The 7,672-nt window shown below is 37.0% G+C and overlaps 1 long non-coding RNA gene across 1 annotated transcript; it reads left to right on the forward strand.

Moving 5' to 3' along the window:
• Positions 1-2,587: 2,587 nt before the first annotated feature.
• LOC128982120 (uncharacterized) lies at positions 2,588-5,337 on the forward strand. The gene is made up of 2 exons (XR_008489537.1): positions 2,588-3,539; positions 4,699-5,337. It is a non-coding gene; the product is annotated as an uncharacterized LOC128982120 (long non-coding RNA).
• The last annotated feature ends 2,335 nt before the right edge of the window (positions 5,338-7,672 follow it).

Raw genomic sequence — 7,672 nt, forward strand, 5'->3', positions numbered from 1 at the left:
CTTCCCATCATCTATGAAGCCCGTTTCAAGTTCAAAATTGAACATTTTTCTTGGGTTTGGAGTTTTTGGGTGGCTAAGGACCTTTGTTTCCCTGTCATTTTGGGAGCGGATTTTATCAAGCACACTGGCCTAATTTTGGATTTAGGCAGAGGTCAGTGTTTTTTCCGATTTGCGAGACGGGTATTAATATCTTTTGCTGATGAAATTGGTGGTGGTGCTGCGGTAGTTGAGCCTGAGATACCCAGCAAGCCAACAATTGATCCGTTAGGGCATCTGACTACTTGCGAGGCTGAAGCCATCAGAACCTTGTGTTCTCGTTTCCCAGATGTGCTGACGCCAAAGCTCGGAGTCACTAACCTGTTAGAGTACGAGATTCGTCTAACAGATACCCGTCCCGTTCGCTCTCACCCATACAAATTAGCTCCACCCAAAATGGAAACTCTCAGAAAAATCATTGACGAACTTCTGGAAAATGGTGTCATTGAACCTTCCCGTTCGAGCTACGCTAGTCCAGCCTTTCTCGTCCCAAAACCCAATGGCAAGTCCCGAATGGTTTTGGACTATCGCAAATTGAATGCGCAAATTGAAATCGACTCTGTGCCTCTCCCCGATTTGCATTCTGCGTTTGATTGGTTCGGTAAGGCCAAGTATTTTTCTGTTTTTGATCTGAATCAGGCCTATCATCAGATTCCTTTGAAACCTGAGTCTCGACCTCTCACTGCTTTCTGCGTTCCGTGGAATTTGTATCAGTTCACAAGAGTTCCGATGGGTCTTGCTGTGGGGGCCCAGACTCTCACCAGACTCCTTGATTCCATCTTTCATGATGTCAAGTTCAAGTTTGTGTTCAATTACCTCGACGATCTCTTGGTGTACAGTGAGAGCTTCGAAGATCACCTGATTCATCTTGAAGAAGTCATGAGTAGATTGAATAGGGCTGGCCTTACCGTGAATCCTGACAAGGTTAGTTTTGCAAAGCCGGAAATTTCGTTCCTTGGTCATCTTATCTCTCATAGAGGCGTCTGCATCGACCCCGCTAGAACCCAGGCTATCAGGGAGTTTCCTCCTCCCAGAGATGTCAAGGGTATTGCTAGGTTCATCGGCATGGTAGGTTTTTACCGACGCTTCATACCCAATGTTGCTGAATTGGCGGCTCCTCTCAATGAGCTTCGGAAGAAGGGCGCCAAGTTTGTCTGGGGTGAAGCGCAGCAGACGTCTTTTGATCTTCTCAAGGAGGCTATCATGCAGCCCCCTGTTTTGGCGATGCCGGATTTCAATCAAAACTTTGTCTTGCAAACAGATGCTTCCTCCGTCGCTATTGCGGCTGTGTTGTCACAAGAGGTGGATGGTGTTAGGCAGCCAATTGCGTATGCCTCACGCACTTTGAGTCCCTGCGAAAAGAAAAGCTCTTCGGTGTATGAACTCGAGTGTTTGGCTGTCGTGTTTGGAGTCAATAAATTCAGACGCTTTTTGGAGCACAAGGAGTTTTTATTGGAAACCGACAACCAGGCACTCTCGTGGCTTCTTGCACATCCACGCCAGCTTGGGAAAATTGGTCGTTGGGTTGTCCAAATATCGTCCCTTAAGTTCCAAGTGCAACACGTTCGAGGCACACAGAACGTGATTGCGGACACACTATCTAGGATGTACCATTCACCCGACGATCCTCCTTCTGACCAAGAGCAACCGGGTTGTGCCGTGCTCTTGGAGTTTCCACTCGCCTTTTCTGATTTCATTCCCCATCAGCTGAAGGATCCTGAGCTGGCAAAGATCATTGGTGAGCTTCAAAATGGGGGAGCCCACCCCCCATATTTTCTGTCCCAGGGTGCCCTTTGCTGTCGCGCTCGGCAGCGAGGTAAACCTAAAGTTGTGCTGCCTAGTCTTCTAATCCCTATGGTCTTTGAGTATTTTCATTCTTCTCCTGTGGGTGGGCATCTAGGTATCCACAAGACCATTGCGAAGGTTAGGGAAATGTTCATCTGGAAGGGTATGGATCGGGATCTTGCTGCTAGGGTGCGTTCTTGTCAAACGTGCTCACTGAGCAAGCCCGCTCAAAACTCTAAGTTTGGTTTGTTGTCATCTGAGGTGGCGGAAAGACCTTTGGAGAAGGTTTTCATTGACTATGTAGGGCCTCTCCCGCGTAGCAAGTCAGGAAATAAGTTCCTACTTGTTTGTGTGGATGCCTTCTCCAAGTTTTGTTGGCTTTTCCCCTTAAGGAATGCCACTGCACAGCTCACCGTGCAGGTACTTCGAACTCACCTCTTCCAACATTTTGGAATACCCGCCACCATTGTTTCCGACAACGGAACACAGTTTGTTTCCCATCTGTTCAAAAGAATGTGCTTTGGGCACGGAATCCGCCATGTGACTACCTCCCCTTACTATCCACAGCCTTCTCATGCTGAAAGGTTCAATCGCAATCTTCGTTCCGCTCTCATAGCTTTCCATGCTGACAAGCAGACCACCTGGGATCAGGAACTCCCTTGGCTTCAGTTTGCTTTCAATACTGCTCACCATGAGAGTCACAAGGCGGTCCCTTTCGAGCTGTTTCTAGGCTATCCGCCTAACAACCCGTTAGCGAATGTGTGGGGAATTGGCGACCTTCTGCCACCTCCTGGTGCGGCTGATGTCAAGGCAACTTGGCAAGCGGCCAGGAGAAACTTGATCAGAGCTAGGGAATTGGTCCGGAGGAAGCACAATCGTGGTAGAGTAGACAACCCTTTCCAGGTGGGGGATTTGGTGTTTTGTAAAGCTCATCCAGCCAGTTCGGCTGTGGACAAGAGAGCTGCAAAGTTGTGTCATCGGTGGTCAGGTCCCCACCGCATCCTGAGGTTTTTGACGCCTGTCACGGCGGAGCTTGGAGATCCGCGGACTGGAAAGGTGTTCCGGAGGGCGCACATTTCTCATCTCAAGCCCTTCCGCGGAACTCTTCCGTAGGCAATTTTCCTTCCTCTTGTGTCTGGGTGGGAAGTGCACTGGGCCAGAGAACCTGATCACTTCTCCTGTCCCCGGTGTTCTGCGAAGGAATTTCCCTCACAAAATTTTCCAGCTCTGGCCAGAGCAAACCCTGGGGGTGAGTTTTCCCCTCAGTTTGGAAGTCCCTTGGCGTTCCCCACCACAGACACTTGAGTTGTCTTTCAGGTCAATCTCTTTTCAGGAAGTGGGGGAGAGGCTTGTTTGTTTGTCCCTTTTGGAGAGGAGTGTCCTCTTTTGGGGAGGGAGGTTGAGCCGTGACTATTTCCACCGGGTGAATGTCACGACTCATGATCAATGGTTCAAGTGTTTTTTTTTATAGTAGGCTAGTTCAGTGTTTCGTTGTCATTCCACGGCCCCCCGAACAAGGCTGTGGGTTTTGTTCTTATTACTCCGACCGCGAAGTGTCAGAGGTTGCGAGACGTCGGATTTGAGTACTTCACTGAAGATTTTTATCCTTTTAAATCTTCCTTTTTTGGATAATAAATGTGCCTTTTAAGTTTTATTCTTGGCCGTTTGTGAGAACTTTCTTTATGGAGTAACTTTAGTACGCCCCGCGCGCCTTTTGGGTAAGTTTTTCACTTTTTGCTAAAGTTAGGTTATTGCCTCATGTTGCACTAGGTTTAGAACCTAGTCTTGGGGTCGTGGAAGACTTTTGATAGTTAGTTTCCCTGTTCTTTGTTGTTTTGTATAATTCAGGGCTTTGCCCGAAATGCTAGGCCTAGAATTGACTGAGAAATGTTTGTTGGAAAGCCGCTATTTGAGAGAAACTGCCAAGTCAGTTTTGGGTCCTTCTGACTGTTTTGTGGTAGGCCTAGGCTTAAAATTTTTGCTCAGTAAATGTATTTGTCTTAGGCTACTACTTTTGGTAGTCTTTTGTTTTTGTGTCCCGTTAAAATTTAGTGTTGTTTTGTCTTGTAAAATGTTCAGTTTGTGTTACCCAGTCAAGTAAGGTTAAAGTCTTTTATTTTGCTTTGTCCTTGCCAAACTAGTTAAATTAAGTTGTATTAACTGCTCTTAAAGCTCCCCTGAAAGTTTGAGTCATTTTACTCAAGTTTTAAGAAAGTTACAGTAATTTTTAGTTTGGCAACTTTTCATTCAGGTTTGAACTGGGTATCCTGGAAGGCCACTGGTTTCAGCCTTTGAGTTAAGGTTTGGGATGGTCTGGAAAGGCTGCGGGAACATTTTCCCCAGCTTTTGAGACCATTCCGAACAAATTCGGAGCACAACTTTTGGAGAAATTAGCAAAAATACATGAGTTGTTGCGTTAGGCCTAAATTTTTTGTATGGAACGTTTTTTGTCAATTTTAAAGTATTTTTTCTGTGTCTAAGTGTCAATTGTTCTCTGTTAACTTGTTCTTCTGGCCACTTTGGACCAGGTAATTTAAATATTTTCTCTCTATTGGTGAAATTTATCACTGTCACATACCCGTCTAGCCTGCTGACACCTTTACCGCAAATATTAATGTTACCGTTCTTGTACTGTTTAACCTGTTAATTGTTATGTTTAAAATATTGTTATTGTTTGAAATGTTTTATATTGATAGAGAGCTGTGATAGAGAGACAAACCTTTTAAAAAATTTAGAAACTTGAAAATGATGTGTTAGGCCTAAAGCAGTGAAATATTGGAACTAAATGTAAATGGTGAAAGATGTGACAGTGAACCTTGCGGATATGGACTCAGTCTATTACTCTTACTACTGTGTTTCCTGGGTTTTGTCACTCAGGGCCCGTGAGGAGGAAAATGACTGACCATCTTCAGCGGAGAGGAATGTTGCGACTAGGCTGGCGCTGCATATTGGCCCCCTCTCCGCCCTGCCTCTTCTCTCCTCCGGTGCTGTCCGCCCAGCTTCATGGCCCTCCGGTGTCACACCCTTGAAGACTGTTACCGCAAGTTACCGACTAATTGTTATTTATCTAATTGTTATATATATTGCTGTTGCCGAATGGACTTTAAGATTTTTAACATTTGTTGACTATTTATAAGCACAGCAGCCTATTGTTATTTATTTCAAATTTTATTCTACTGTTGCCTAATCATCCGATTTTTTAAAATCTCTCCACTGTATTTAATTTTTGGGGCCCCTAGTTAATTGTTAACTTTTCAGATATTTATTAAAAGAGTCATCATATTTTATTATTGTTATAGTTTGTTAATTTTGGTAATTTCCTTTTATTAAATGTTAAATTTTTACTAAATCCTTCTGATTTTCTGAATGATTAAAATAAATTATTGTAAGTCAGCAGCTTAAACGGGTACCTAAATTTATTTAAGGTTTATTGAGAGTATTTAATTCATGTATTGTTGTTGATTATTGTTGTTGTGTTTTCTTTTAAATGGTTAATTACAGCTCGTTTCTCTCAAATGGCGTGTTGTTCTTGAACCTCCATCCATGGTTCTCATTTTGTTAAGTAAAGTTTTGTGAGCCGCTCCTCGGGCCTGCGCATGGATCACGCTTCCATTTCGTTAGTCTGGGTGCAGGCACGAGGGCATGGTTCAATTGTTACATTTTAAAATGTTACATTTTAAATTGTAACATTTTAAAATGTTACATTTTAAATTGTAACATTTTAAAATGTTACATTTTAACATGTTACATTTTAACATGTTACATTTTAATACGTTACATTTTAACATGTTGCATTTTAACATGATAAAATGTTACATTTTAACATGTTGCATTTTAACATGATAAAATGTTACATTTTAACATGTTGCATTTTAACATGATAAAATGTTACATTTTAACATGTTGCATTTTAACATGATAAAATGTTACATTTTAAAATGTTACATTTTAAATTGTTACATTTTAAAATGTTACATTTTAAATTGTAACATTTTAAAATGTTACATTTTAAATTGTAACATTTTAAAATGTTACATTTTAACATGTTACATTTTAACATGTTACATTTTAATACGTTACATTTTAACATGTTGCATTTTAACATGATAAAATGTTACATTTTAACATGTTTCATTTTAACACGATAAAATGTTACATTTTAACATGTTTCATTTTAACATGATAAAATGTTACATTTTAACATGTTTAATTTTAAAATGTTACATTTTAAAATGTAACATTTTAACATGTTACATTTTAATATGTTACATTTTAACATGTTTCATTTTAACATAATAAAATGTTACATTTTAACATGTTGCATTTTAACATGATAAAATGTTACATTTTAACATGTTGCATTTTAACATGATAAAATGTTACATTTTAAAATGTTACATTTGAACATGTTACATTTTAATATGTTACATTTTAACATTTTGCATTTTAACATGATAAAATGTTACATTTTAACATGTTGCATTTTAACATGATAAAATGTTACATTTTAACATGTTTCATTTTAACATGATAATATGTTACATTTTAACATGTTTCATTTTAAAATGTTACATTTTAACATGTTACATTTTAATATGTTACATTTTAACATGTTGCATTTTAACATGATAAAATGTTACATTTTAACATGTTGCATTTCAACATGATAAAATGTTACATTTAAACTTTAAATTTAAAAATGTTACATTTTTACATGTTTCATTTAAACATGATAAAATGTTACATTTTAACATTTTTCATTTTAACATCATAAAATGTTACATTTTAACATGTTTCATTTTAACATGATAAAATCTTACATGTTAACATGTTTCATTTTAACATGATAAAATGTTACATTTTAACATGTTGCATTTTAACATGATAAAATGTTACATTTTAACATGTTTCATTTTAAAATGTTACATTTTAAAATGTTACATTTTAACATGTTGCATTTTAACATGATAAAATGTTACATTTTAACATGTTGCATTTTACCATAGTAAAATGTTACATTTTAACATGTTGCATTTTAACATGATAAAATGTTACATTTTAACATATTGCGATTTAACATGATAAAATGTTACATTTTAAAATGTTACATTTGAACATGTTACATTTTAATATGTTACATTTTAACATGATAAAATGTTACATTTTAACATGTTTCATTTAAAAATGTTACATTAAAAAATGTTACATTTTAACATGTTACATTTTAATATGTTACATTTTAACATGTTGCATTTTAACATGATAAAATGTTACATTTTAACATGTTGCATTTTAACATGATAAAATGTTACATTTTAACATGTTGCATTTTAACATGATAAAATGTTACATTTTAACATGTTTCATTTTAAAATGTTACATTTTAAAATGTTACATTTTAACATGTTGCATTTTAACATGATAAAATGTTACATTTTAACATGTTGCATTTTAACATGATAAAATGTTACATTTTAACATGTTGCATTTTAACATGATAAAATGTTACATTTTAACATGTTTCATTTTAACATGATAAAATGTTACATTTTAACATGTTTCATTTAAAAATGTTACATTTTAAAATGTTACATTTTAACATGTTACATTTTAATATGTTACATTTTAACATGTTGCATTTTAACATAGTAAAATGTTACATTTTAACATGTTGCATTTTAACATGATAAAATGTTACATTTTAACATATTGCGATTTAACATGATAAAATGTTACATTTTAAAATGTTACATTTGAACATGTTACATTTTAATATGTTACATTTTAACATGATAAAATGTTACATTTTAACATGTTTCATTTAAAAATGTTACATTAAAAAATGTTACAT

This window comes from Macrosteles quadrilineatus, unplaced genomic scaffold (assembly GCF_028750875.1).
Source record: "Macrosteles quadrilineatus isolate MER2022 unplaced genomic scaffold, UCM_ALF_1.0 Scaffold_117__1_contigs__length_322204, whole genome shotgun sequence".
Taxonomy (NCBI): domain Eukaryota; kingdom Metazoa; phylum Arthropoda; class Insecta; order Hemiptera; family Cicadellidae; genus Macrosteles; species Macrosteles quadrilineatus.